We start from the raw sequence: 13,961 nt of genomic DNA on the forward strand, positions 1-13,961 counted from the left end.
CTTCACTGTGACTCTGTATCTATTCATTATCACACCCCCTCTTTATTCCTGCATATTTTGCCTCATTAGTGTCCCCTGATGTTCAAAGCATTCTGTTTCTCTGTCATATTAAGCCAACTTCAGCTAGAATGCCTCGAAGTCTTCCTTTTACAGATACTCAGAATTTAGGCAGAATGCTACCAGTGCGCTTTAAACACAATTGCATTTTGGATTTATTTCTCAATGCTGAATATATATGTAAAGTACCCAACTAAGCCATTAGAAAGAACTTAAGAGGAGGATGAGAATGACCAATCTCAAATGGCCTGCTTGAAGATTTGGGAAGGCGAGCTGACAAACTAAGTGCCCCAGGCTGCCACACGGGTGACAGGGGGCTCTGGCCTGCAGGTGGAATGTGCTCTCTGACCTGCAGCCCTCAGGGCTCCCGGATGAGCTCCCCAAGGACTGCCCCCACCTGTCTCTGCATTTCACCCAGCACTGCAGAGGCCCCAAAGCAGCTTCCCAGGCTGGAGAACTTTTGAGGGCCAGGTCTGGAACGAAGGCGTCCTGGGTCACAGTGGCTGGGAGAGCTGGCCTCCCAGCATGAAAGCTCTAAGCTGGAGGTCTGCTCTGACTGGGTGGAGGGGGCGGCAGGCGTAGCTAAAGGCTTCCTGGGAACAATGAGCAGGGTCTGCTTTCACCTGTTGTTCTCTGCCCTGACAGCTGTGGGAGATGAATGAGCCATGAGCTGGGCCAGCTGCAAGGGGAGGCTGGCTGCAGCCCGTGTGGCCTGTGCACACACACCATTGCAGTCACATCCTTTGCAATGTGACCCAGACTCACGGCCTCCAAACCACAATGCCACCATGGCTAAGAGGTTCTGTTGACAGAGCCTGAAGATGTGTTGTCACCAGATCTTGGGCTGTGTTCTTGCTTGTTGTGCCTCGGAAAGATCCCTCCCATTCTATTTGTAATATAAGTGGATCTCACAGAGGAGTCAGCATGGCTGTGGCTGTTTCCCATCAAGGTCCCTTCCAGGAGCCCCTCCAGGCCACACCTGCAACAACCGCTCCTGGGCCACCCAGGTGGCAGATGACTTGTGACAACCAGTTCCATGCCTTTCCCTGCATATTTTTGCATGCTCATAGCCCCACATTCAGAACTCTACCTCTTTCTCTGTCATATTTAGCAAATGTCACCCAGGATGCCTTGAAGTTCTTATAGAGTCTCAGAATTTAGGAAAGATACTATCACAATTGAATCGTGCATTGATAGCTCGATGTTTAATGTATATGAAGCACCAAGTGAGGCCATTAGAAATAATTTAAGTGCTAACATTGGAACAATCCAGAGAAGATTTGCCTGGCTTCTGTGCAAGGGTGACACATAAATTATGGTGGCTTTCCATATTTTTGGATGTGTTAACTAACCTTAACTAACTTTATTGTGGCAATCATTTTGCATATATACATATATAAATCACTACTTTATACACCTTAAACTTATACAATGTTGACTGTCATTTATATCTCAATAAAGCCAGAAAACAAACAAAAAAAGGAGCTTAAACAGAAGATAACATAATTACTGCTCTCAAGTGGCTTGCTTGCAGATCTGGGGAGGCTAGCTGACAAATGGGCCTGAAATATTGCAAGGACAGCACAAGCAAGAATACAGTTCAGCACCCACAGGATGCTACAGAACCGCTATAGAAGGAGCGAGAATTCATCCAGCGTGCATGTCAGGAAAAGTCTGACTGTTAAGATGGAGAAACATGCTTCCATGTGAAGTGCTGATATCAGTTCCAGGAATCAGGAATTCTTGCTTTTGGGAGAGGAGTGTGTAGAACCACCCAAATCCCAATGAAGAGAGAGGAAGAGTGAGCCCGATTCTGCTGCTGGAGGCAGCAGGAGGCCCCCCTTGTGAAAAACTCTCCCAGGATCCATCATTTTTATATTACCAATTAAATGGGATTAAATTTTTTTTCACTACTAAAATAACTCATCTTTGTTTGTGGCTGAAAATTTAGAAAATACAAATGAACAAGCAGAAGAAAGTATAAATCATGTGTGTTCTCCCCCATGGTAACACTGTCCCTCCAGGCTTCTCTCCGTATGAGGAAAGTTTTGTAATTTGTTAAGTAGATCATCAATCCGAGGTATGTTTATCTTAGATTGTGCTATTTATTGTTGTTCATGTTCGTACTTGGCCTGGTGATAATGATGGCTCTTTCTGTGTGAAAGAGGGCTGGAAAGAGCTACCCTTTGGGAACAGTGACCATTATTTGTCACACCATTCCTTGGATTTATCGTCCAACAACATTCACCTTTGTTTTCCTTAGTGCATCTGTGATAGAGTGTGAAGAGTGAGGCATATTTAAGATACTTCTAATAACTTCCCTGCCCCTCATTTAAAATCTTTGATTCAAAAGTAGCAAACCTACAAGGTCAGGAAGATGTAGCACAATAACCGTGTGCACCCTGACTCGGCCCTCAACCTCAAGAAAGCGTCTATCCTGGGGGAGGCAGTACACAGACTAAACAGACCGAATATGTTCATGGGCTCCTCTAATGTAAGAGCTGGAGGGGATGGAGGGATAATCTGGTCTGTCCTCCCCACCCATCACCACTTTTATATTACCGATGAGGACACTGCTAGAAACAGACTTACTCAAAGCCTTCTTGCAAAGCCCCAAATGTCTGTTTCTGAGCCCTGATGTCATTTCTTAACAGTTTTTGTGCCTTCTGGGTTGGGTGCATACACATTAGACATGTTTTTAGTGAGTTCATAGTAAATCGCTGTGACTCATCTCCTTCCTCCAAAAGGCAAAATCACCCAGAGCACGTTGAAGGGTACAGAACCTTCTCTGCCCCAAAGGGTTAAGTGGGGCCACTGATGTAAGTGCTGATCCCACCAGTGTTTGGACAGGAAAGGAACTCAGGGACTGTTTTTCTTCTCTGAAAGCCAATCCCAGTGGAGTCGCTGGGGTTTTTAAAACCAAACGTCTTTAAAGCTTGAAATGAAAAACCATGACCTCAGCCATCACACACGCAGCCCCTGCTGCGATACATCTAGCACCATGCGCTCCGGGCGTCCTGTAAATAACTCCCGTCTGTGGGGCACATGTGGGGCCTATGAGCTGCCACCAGACATGGTTTTAGTTGGAAGGCCAGAGACTCTAGCCCGCGGACGGTACAGTCATCTGTTAGCGATTTCCCACTCCCATTAAAACCAGACGCTGCATCCATGTGCTTCGTTGCAGACTGTCATAAGGGATTCATTTTTATTGCTTAGACTCTGGTCTCTGAACCACATCAATTACAGCCCTTTGTGTTACCGACGGGGGTGTGAAATGAAACGATGACAGTCTCATTGCGGTGGAACAGTTCACAGATTGTACGAAGATGGAATCCCGCGTTCACCATGAGAACAGAGATTCTAGGTTACAGGGACAAATCCACTCTCCAAAATACGAATGCCTAATCGCTATCAGCAACCCGTGGCGTCGGGAAGTTTGGTCTGCGTTAAACCTAACTTTACCAGTGTAAGGCAGTGGAGTCTTAAAACCCAAACTTAAGGAGTAATATCCAGAGTTATGCCATTATTATTATTACTATCATTCATAACAGCATGTGAGAATTTTAGTTGTTATTAGCTAGCCTCGTGGAGACTTTAAAATACACAGGGGACCAGCCACAGAGAAATTGGAATTTGTCTTGCTCCTTCCATGAATTTGCTCTGTGAAGCTGGGCCTGTGACAGACATTGAGCTTCAGTTTCCTCTTCTGTCAGATTAAGGGTTTAGATGATGCAAACTTCCCTCCATCTCTGACTTCCTAGGACTCTAAGCACCCTTAGGAGGTGTGTAAATAAAACCATAACAGATAAAGTTGTACCCCACTTGAGAATCACTGTCCTGCAGAGTGAACGGTGCTGGGCTACCACCACCCAAAGCACGTCAGACAGGAGGGCCTGTGCCTTCCCAGAGTCCACGACCTAAGACAGCCATAACTGCAGTGACAAGAACCTGTGGGCCCAGGATTAAATTGGAGTTTGAACCTGTAAAGTTCTTCATTGTGAAGGCCTATAAACAGTGACTTTACCATGCACAGAGTCTCTAGCCTCTTGGCAACCATGTTCTGCCCCCGAGGTAGCCCCACCCCTACCCCCACCCCTAAGAGAAGAGCTGAGTCACACTGTGGGAGAAGAGACCTTACAAAAAATAGCCTTTCATCTTCAGGGAACTCCTAGACCTCAGAGAAAGGGTCTGACTTGGCTAAAAGACACCCCAAGCTCCTCCACAGAGTTTCACCAGCCACAGCAGTTTCATCAAATCCTAGAAAAAAATGAGGTTTGCAAACTGTTTTCTCTCTTGCTCTCTTTTGTTTTTGGCAAGTGACAAATGGATGCACAGGCAAGGAAGGTCAGCCTGAGAAGTCATTTCCTCCTCTGAAGGCATTTGACTCCCCTCTGCTCCACCCCGCAGCAGTCTGCTCAGAACCAGGCAGCACGGGGGTTTTCCTGAGCTGTAATCTACCACGGTTCTTGACTGAGCCCCCACAAGTTGCATGGCTTGTGCAGGAGGCCCAGGTCTGGGGCTGTGGGACTGAGTCCTAATCCTGCTTCTCTGCTCTTAACTTAGCAGAGGAGACCTGGAATGGTCCTGTCCCGCTCACCTCGTTTCCACTCCCGGGGAACAAAAGGATGAAGCTGCCCAGATTCACAGGAGCATGGAGTCCAGTCACAGGGTCCAGTCAGGACAAGACCCTATTTGTCCTGAGTGCACAGGAGACCAGGGCCCTTGCCCATCATCAACCTGGCTTTATAAAGAAGTTCAACAGCAGCTCTCACCAGGCTGGATACTTACCCGGCCATGAATGTCACACCCTGAGAAAAAGTCTTAATTGTCCACCAACCATGTATCTTCCAAACTTACCCCCAAGGCTTGGTGGAGGGAACTGCAGCTGACAGCCTAGGAGAAGGAAAGAAGACAGTCCATACTACTCCCTTTTCCTCTCTGCTGTGGACCCAGGGAGCATCTCTCCCTCTTTCTCCCCCCCCCCACACACATGCATATGCGCAGAGCCAGAGGCGACCATGCATCGGCAGCCCCATCAGGATGCGCAAAGGGAGCAATAAACAGAATGAGTCTTGGCGAAGACAGATCTGCCCATGGGCTCCAGCTTTGTTGTGAGAGGAAGTGGCAGCTCTCCCTGCGTCCCACAGGGGACGCTCTCAGCCTGTACAGAGACAACTCCCTCTGCCCATTCACACCTGCCATTCCATGAATCATCACTGACGGCCTGTGTAAGACAGGCTGTCACGGCCTGCCTGCACCACAGAAATGGCCTCAGCTGGCAGACAACACCCATCAGACTGCCAGGGGTGCCTCCTGGAGGCAATGAGCTCACAGCTATGCCATTGAAAACCTCAGGGGACAGCAGGTGGTCCCCTGAAGGAGGATGGAGGTGCTGGAGAGGACCAGGCTGTCCCTGCAGATTTGCCCACCCCTGGAGGGGCCTGAGCACAAGCTGGATGCCCTCAGCAGGGTAGTGTTGGGGACCTGGGGATTTGCAAAAGCTTCTAAAGTCCCCTGATCCCCACATTCCAGGATGATCCCACCTCCTGGGCATCTCGGAGTGACCTAGGTCAAGCTTCTCCGTAAAGAAAACATGTGGTACGATCTGAGAGAGAAGAGTGGCCAAAAAGGCAAAGGGGACTGGGGAAAGCTTCTCAGTCCTTCACTTCATGAGAGGCTCCTAAAGCAGCTGGTAAAGAGGAGGACCAGGCGGCAGCATTATGGGACATGTGGAAATGTGAACCCTGGATTTTCCTCTTTCCCTATTCAAACTTTGTGCCTCAATATCCCTAAGTAAAAGTAGCAAGAATATTAATAGCAACATTTACTGGGTACTTAGTGTGCACCAGGCATATTTATTATTAGCTCATTTAATCCCAAGGGAGGCATGGGGCAGGGTGGGAAGCAGAAGTAGCCTGCACATTTTTCTGGCTTTTGGGGGGAGAATTGGAGACAGTGTCTTGAAGAAACTTGCAAACAAAAGGATTTCCCCCTGACAAAAGAGTCATCTGGCCTGTGAAGAAGAAATCAGGGGGAGAGAGAAGGCCGTGGTTTGAGGGGCAGAAGAGTGGAGGACATGCACCCACGTTCTTGCTGAGGAAGAGAGAAGGTAGACACATGAGCATATGTCCCCACCTCAAGCCTGACATGGAAGCTCAAGGCCAGAGTAGTTGGCAGTGGGTGTTTCAACTGCTCCTGTGTGCCCTGAGCATCAAGGGCCAAGCACCCATCCCCGAAGATTTTGCACTATTCAAGACCCCCAGAATATGCCGCAATCTTTGGATGGGGGAGCCCAAGAGAGACTGAGGTTAAGTTTGCAGCAGCCAGGTAGAAGATGAGAGTGAAATCAGATATTACTGATTGTTATAGAAAAATAAACTCAGCCTTATTTCTCTGGTAACCGAGTTTTTGGACTAAGGTTCATGTATGCTACATCTGTCTAAATTTCCAATTTAACACCCAGTAGTTCTTCAATGAATGTTCATTGAGTGATTGGATGAGCAAAAGTAACAAAGAGTGCAGATAGAGTTCCCAAAGTGTGGTACAGGGACCCCTGAGGGTGTCCAAGATCCTTTCATAATAATCTAAAGATATTAAATTGTTTTTTTTTTCAGGATAGAGTTTTCCTGAGGCTACACAATGTGTAATGTTGCAGCTGATTGAATGCAGAGGCAGATATAGCAATCCCACTGTCACCTATTAAGCCAGGCATTCAAACCATTTTCAAAATGTAGAATAACACCACTTTTTTCACTAATTTTTTTGTTTTGGAAAACAGTTATGTCATACAATATTTTATGGTAACATTCAATGAGTTTATTCATGTATTTTAATGAATTAATAAGGCTTGTTTTTAAATTTTTTCACCTTGAATTTAATCCATCCCAAGTTATTTTGGAACTGTAGTAACAAAGAGCAGGAGAGATAAGGTGGAGGTACAGGAAGGCAGATTTGCAACTGGCTGTTTGATCTTGAACAAGCCATTCAACCTCTACCCAATGAAGACGCTGGACCAAAGGACTCCAAGGTCTCCATCCTTGACAATCTCTAATTTCACAGGCAGAGGCAGAGATAGAAGCTCAGTGAAGTCAAAGGGGCCCTCTCTGAAATTCCGGCTCCCTTTAACGCACCATGGGAATGCCACAGCATGGGTTTGCTGGCTAAAAATAATTGCCCTAAGACCTGGGGGTCAGAGGGCTTCTCCCAGAGCCAGGAGAGGGATGATGTCAGTGCCTGGAAGCCCTCAGCATTCCTGGGTGGCTCAGGTCTGTGGGTGACTGCTCAGGAATCCACCATCCTTTTGTGCCTCCAGAAATGTCACCTCTAACTCTAATCTCTGCCTGAGCCGTGTGTGTGTGTGTGTGTGTGTGTGTGTGTGTGTGTGTGTGTGTACACTCCATCAAATACTGGGAGTAAACCAATTTAGGCTCTGACATCCTTTTAGGGAAGCTTCAGCCAAGAAACAAAGCTTGTAGCTTTATTTTTCATTTCAGCCTCCTCTTGACCCATGTTGTGGCCTCAGCAAACAGAAATGCTGAGGAGAGGGCAGCAGTGTCCTTCCCAGCAGCAATGACATCCTTCCTTTTCTACCCTATCCCTACTAGTGCTGGAGCCCACACTCCTTTGTGGGATTATTAGAAACCTGCTCTGAAACAGTTATAAATACCCAATAATAAATAAACACGAGTTATTTCTGAAATGTACCCAGGATTAGCCAACTGCCCAAATAGCCAAAGTTGTTCTTCAGATGCTGGGAAAAATAGAAATACTGGTATAATTTATTTTTCCATTGCCCAAAGCAGAATCATTGCCCGTACATGTCTAATTATAGTTTTCTGTTCCTTTTTTTTTTTTTTTTTTTTTTTATCTTATCATCTTGTAGCTTGAGGAAAGAGAGAAGAGGGGAGAAGGAGAGAAAGACTATGAGAGTAAATAAAAAATGAAAGCAGGAAAGAAGACTCTATTTTCCCCTCCAGTTCTTTGATAACATTCAGAAAAAAAACAACAACACATGATCTAGGCTTTCGTATTTCCTTGACTCTGCTGGCATGAATGGGAAAGACCCAAGGCGGTGGGGGAGCCTGGAGGGATGTCATGAACTTCCAAATCTCAAAAGGATCAGAAAAAAAGAGAAAGCTGGAAAATAAGAGAAAGGCCACAATAAAGACCAGAGTGACTTGAAGCTGAGGGTCACTTCAAACTTCTCTCTTTGCCTCTGTGATTGATGAGTCACCTTGGGCCCTTCCTTTGAAATGCCTGCTCATTCAGCTCTGCCCCCACCAGCAACTTCCAGTTCACTTCTGAGCAACTTAGTCACCAAGGTGTAGTCAGGACCATGTGCGGCAGACCCAGATGGTTGCTGCTCACTCCCCACCATCATCACACAATGCATTTATTTATCGAGCACTTGTAAGCACAGTCCAACAGCCACAGCCATCAGGAGCCTTCCAAGGGTCCTCAGAGTTAGGGGGGCTGGCCCAAGCCATTGCTTGGCATGCAGTCAGCTACTATCAGGCAACACTTTGGTCTGCAGCTCAAAATAAACTGCGAGAAGAAAGGAAAGTGGGGCAAGGAGGCTCTGGTGCAGTTGATGGTCCAAATGATGCAGCCCACAGACAGGGGACACAGTCATGTCAAGGCCTCATTTTTTTTCTTGATGACTGTTTACCGCTCAAATTCGTGATTTACCATTGGATAGGTTAGAGAAGGGAAAGTAGCCAGGCTGGTGCCTTCTTTCTAAAAGAGAGACAACTAAGGCCCAAGAAACATGGTGATTTCTCCCCAGTCAGTCAGTGACAGAACTAAGGGCCAAGTCCAGCTCTCCTGTAACTGGTCTCCTCCACTCCCTGTCTTAGGAGGCAGCAAGGCCTCCATGATCTGTTGCACTCTTCACTGTCTAAATGACAACTGATCTTTGTGTCCATGCTGTTTGCCATCCTGGTCAGCCTCCCCACAGCAGGATGTGGCCAGGTTTGCATTAGAGCCTGAGTTACAGCTCCTAAATTCTCTGCGCCCTTCTGTGCCTGTGACTGACCCTGGCCAGTGCAGAGTGAGGGTCTGACAACAAAGAGGCCATCAATGATCTGAATGACGACTTCTCCAGGTTCCCAATGAAATCCCTGGGAGTTATCAGAAATAAACCTAAAAGAGCATCTATTCCAGCCTCTGAGTCCTCAGGCTTTGTTCACAGTCTCACAGCATCCCACTGATTGAAATGTTTGTGAACTCACATATTCTTCGTGCCTGCTCACTAGTGCAGGAACCACAGGGTGACCAAAGTCTTTAACCCAATCATGTTAGCACCACAAAAGAGAAGAAACATATCAGCACATCTCTTGTCTACCTGATCTTATCATTTCAGATACCCCAGGCCCTGCTGGGCCAGGGCTGGAAGAACCGTGGGTGGACATGTCTTGTGGCATCAGCTCTACTGTTGGTGTGTCAAGTCTATACACTCATGTGTATATACTGTGTGTGTGTACCTATGTGTACGTGTTCCATTTCCTGGAAGGTGACAGCTGTGCCATGAAGAAGGCATGACTCACCTCTCTGCACCAGCCCTCACCAGCACAGAGGCCTGTCCGGAGCTGCCCAGAGCCTGGGCCTAGTAGTAAACAAGGATGGGGTGTGTATCTGGAGGCCAGCTCACTGTGGGCCAGAGCCCCTACGCCTGCCCTCAGCCATCTGTTTGACTCTTGGCCATGGGAAGAGAACCCTGTTGTCTCTGGGTAACTTCTCTCTCCTTGGCTTCGTAGGTAAATACCTAGGAAAGACTGCAGAAGGGGAATCAGTGGGGTGTCCAGACAGCATCAGAAGGATGAGAGAAACAGTTCCTTTACCTTCACCATCCAGATCACCTACTCCACCTTTCCTCCACCCTCAGCAGGTAACTTCTCGATCCTGCTCTTCTTCCTCCTCTCCCTCTGTCATTTCCTGCATTTCATTCATCATTCACTCAACATTTCAGAAACCTACACTGTGCTAGATTTTATCCTCGGCCCTGACGATACAAAGATGCATAAGGCAGCATCCCTGACCTTAAGGTCAACACCGAGACCAGCCAGGAGGGAAAGCTTCACTGCACGTTGAGGGTCGGGGGCAGGGGAAAAGGGAAGCTGAAACCCTGACCACTGCTTCTTGCAAGTGCGCAGTTCAAAAAGGAACATCTTCACTGCTTTGGGTCTTCTTTGGAAACCTGAAGACAGCGCTGGGTGTGAGGCATCAGCATTCTCAAACAGTTCCCTGTGTTAAAATTATATCTGTGACTCCTTTTCCTGACCACACACCACTGGTCACCCAGAAGCAACTCTGTTAAGCTTAGAATCTCAGAGATGGCCTCTACGGGGTTGTCCTGCACAACCAGGCCTCCTAAGCTGTGACACTGGTCCAGAACTGGATGGAGAGATCTGACACCTTTACACAGATGCGCAGGAGGAACAGATGAGGCCTGGAGAAGTTCTGAGCCATCTTAGTCCTCACACTGTTGTGCGTTCCTTACTAAAGCCCACAGGCAAACCACCTCACGGGATGGCATTTATAGTCAGGAAGCAGAGAGAAGGCCTGTGCTCACAATCCCCTTGAACCCAGCAGCTTCTCCATCAGACAAGACAGAATTTTCCTCCTAAGCAGGTAAGGTCTGGACAATGGAAGGATTTTTGTTTGCTTATGTGATTTATTTTGTCAGGGGGATAGGGGCAGCTTGGAAGCAATCGAAGGTGACTGCTGACCTTTTCACCCAGTTAAGGTCCTAAGGGCCCAAACACACAAGTAGATGGTTGGCTGAGGGTCTGGTAGCCGAGGGACAGGCAGAGTCCTTAGCTCTGCTGGTCTGGAAATGTAATGTAGACAAACAGGCAACCTGTGAAATCCCTGAAAGCCATGCTGGCGGTCTGCGTTTCCAGTTCCAGCAGAATTATTGTGGGAGACTGAGAGACGGCTCCCAGAGGGACAGTCCTTGGTCATTCACAGTCCCTCCCACTTGGAAACATGCTTCTTCAGTACCCGAAACAACCTAATATCTATCCAATTCTCTCCTCCTCCCCCCTCTCGCTCCCTGAAAGCAGAAGGAAACAAAGAGGCACATTTTCAAGGATGGGTTGAAAGCTCCAGTTCAGGAGCTTATGACCACAGGTTTTCTCTCTCCCTAGAACTCCTGGTGAGCAGGATCTGGGAGGTCTTAGACAACTGGAGAGCTTGGGTGGTGTCCCTGGGAATTCTGGAGAACGACCTAGGCCCAGTCTTTGCTGGGACCATGAGGTACATGCGGTCACAAGCCAAGAGAGCCTATGTGGGACTGGGAAGGTAAGCGGAAACCTCCAGTGGTCTTTAGGAAGCCTAGCTTATCACATGCAAATTCATCAGTCTCAAAGCTTATGATTATGGGGGGAGAAGGGGGTCCTCATGGCCATTTAGCTAAAGCTTTGAAATCACTTTGTGGAGGTTTTTTGGGAAATGGAGCTCTGCCAGGAACCAGGAGTCTGGGTGTGTTTAGCTCTGCTCACTGCTGTTGGCAGTCATGGAACAGTCCTGAAATCCACCCCACCCCACCCACCCTCAAATCAGTATTTTGGTTAGGTTTGTTTTGCACTGTCTCATCACTAACCCTGTGGCTTTCAAATGCCTCCTCCCTGCCCCTGTTCCACTAGGTTCCTCTGTCCCCAGAGGGATCTGCTGCCCAGAGCCAAAATAAACGCTGGGAGTTGGAAAAGAGGAGGGCTGAGCTGAGTGGCTGCTGCAGGTCCTTCTCTGTAGGGTCGACCCCACCCCCACCTGCTTCTTAGCTGCGCACCACGCCGGCAAAGGCGCCTCCCTGGCTCCCAGCTGCTGAGGCTCCTCGAGTTTCTTTAGGTTGGCAGCAAAGGGAATGAGATGCTGCTGTACTGGAAAATGTCATGTTCATACACTTATCACAGACCACAGCTCCTTGATTATGGAGAAATTGATCGCTTCCCTTTCCCCTAGTGGTCCCAAATGTGGGATCTCTGCCCTGTCTCAGGGAAGGAAGGACAAACCATTAACAGGCACTCTGATTGGGACTCCAGGGTGGTCTTTGGCTGCCTTGGGTAAGGGTTCTCTTTTTGTTACATCCATAAAGGATGAAGCATGGAGTTTCCCAGACCTCAGGTTTCAGAGCCTGGTTCAGATTCAGTCAGTACCCTCCCATAATGACCCAATGCAAGACAGAGAATCTTAGTAGTAAGTTAGCAAATATTTATTATAACAGATTCAAATAGGAGACTGATTAGCAATTGGTTTTCACTCTTCATTTTGGCTATTTCTTTCTTTCTTTCTTAGCCCTAACATTCTTATTATTTTTCAAAATATTTAGATAAAGTGAGGTCTATAAAGCTTTTGGTCACTTACTCCAGTGTCATTCAGTGACCGCAGTAAGAAAGGTTTATCCAAATTCTTACTTAAATCATCTTGGCAACTTAAATAGGCCTGTTTTCTTTCAAAAACATGATTGTCTATGTTCAAAAGCTTTAGTTAGGTTCCATTACATGTCATTTTGTGTCACAGTGAAAAGACTTTGAAACCTAGCCCAAAGTTTTAGGAAGAAGTAGCACCAAGGGAGGAATGATAAGATGCTACCTCAGGAGGGGAAGCAAGAATCTAAGAGGTACTCACAGACTCAGCGTTGGAGTGAAGCCCATGAAATAATTTGTTGAATAATCGCTATATATAGGCCAGTCCTGTGCTGAGCAAGTTTATACACTATATTATTTAATCCTCTCAACAACCCTCTAAAATAAATATTGTTATATCCATATGCAAATCAATACATGCGGAGTCTGTGAACTTCCTAATTTCACACTGCCACTCACAAACACAGCCAGGTCCAGGCTGGACTGTCTGGCTCTGAGGCCTGGACTCTTAACCCTTGGGGCCCTGGGGTCTGGATCTGATTCCCTTGTTCATACTCAGCAGCTGGTGATAAATTACTTTCTTCTATGGCTTCAATCTCCTTATTTTGCAATAGCAACTTGTCAACCACTCACTCAAGCATCACTGAAAAATGCCTGGCTTTCCTCTAAGCGCTGCTAAGTGGCTCTAAGGTTGTTATAGAGATTCAACGAGATGGTGTATGGCGATCACGTAGCCCAGTGCTGGCACACAATGAATTTGGGCTAGCTAGTAATGATGGCCCCAGGAAGCCTTGCTGGACCACCCATGGCCACCAAACTTCTCTTCTGAACTAACTCCATACACTCATTCAGCACCCACCACATGCATGGCTGTTACTGCCACAACACAGACACACCACTTGCTGAGAAGTTCTGACTCTGCCTCATCTTTGTATCCCTCCAGCATCTAGCAAAGTGCTAACAGCATGGAAGAGGCCCAGAAACGTTGCTTAGTCGATTCCCAAATGCCCTCTACAGACGGCACCAGGCACCCTTGCAATGCCCTCCATATGGCTGGTGTGATGGGATGGTTGATTTTATCTGTCAACCTGGCTGGGTGCAGGGACACCCAATCAGCTGATAAACATTATTTCTTGGTGTGTTTGTGAGGGTGTCTCTGGAAGATACTTGCTTTTGAATCACTAGACTGAGTAGAGAAGATGGCCTTTACCAAGGCAGGTGGACAGCATCCCATCCATTAGATAGAATAAAAGCACAAATAGAACAGAAAGGTAGAGGTAAGGCAAATTTGCTCTCTCTGAGCTGGGATATCTATTTTCTCCTGCCCTGAGATATCGATGCTCCTGGTGCTCAGGTCTTCAGACTTGGACTACAACTTACACCACCAGCTCTCCTGGGCCTCCAGCTTGCAGAATGCAAGATCGTAGGACTTCTCAGCCTCTGTAATCGTGTGAGTCAATTTGTATAAAAACCTCCTCTGTATCTCTATATATATCCTACTGGTTCTGTTTCTCCTGAGTACACTGACTAATGCAGCTG

Source organism: Miniopterus schreibersii, assembly GCF_964146895.1.
Source record: "Miniopterus schreibersii genome assembly, chromosome: 1".
Classification (NCBI taxonomy): Eukaryota; Metazoa; Chordata; class Mammalia; order Chiroptera; family Miniopteridae; genus Miniopterus; species Miniopterus schreibersii.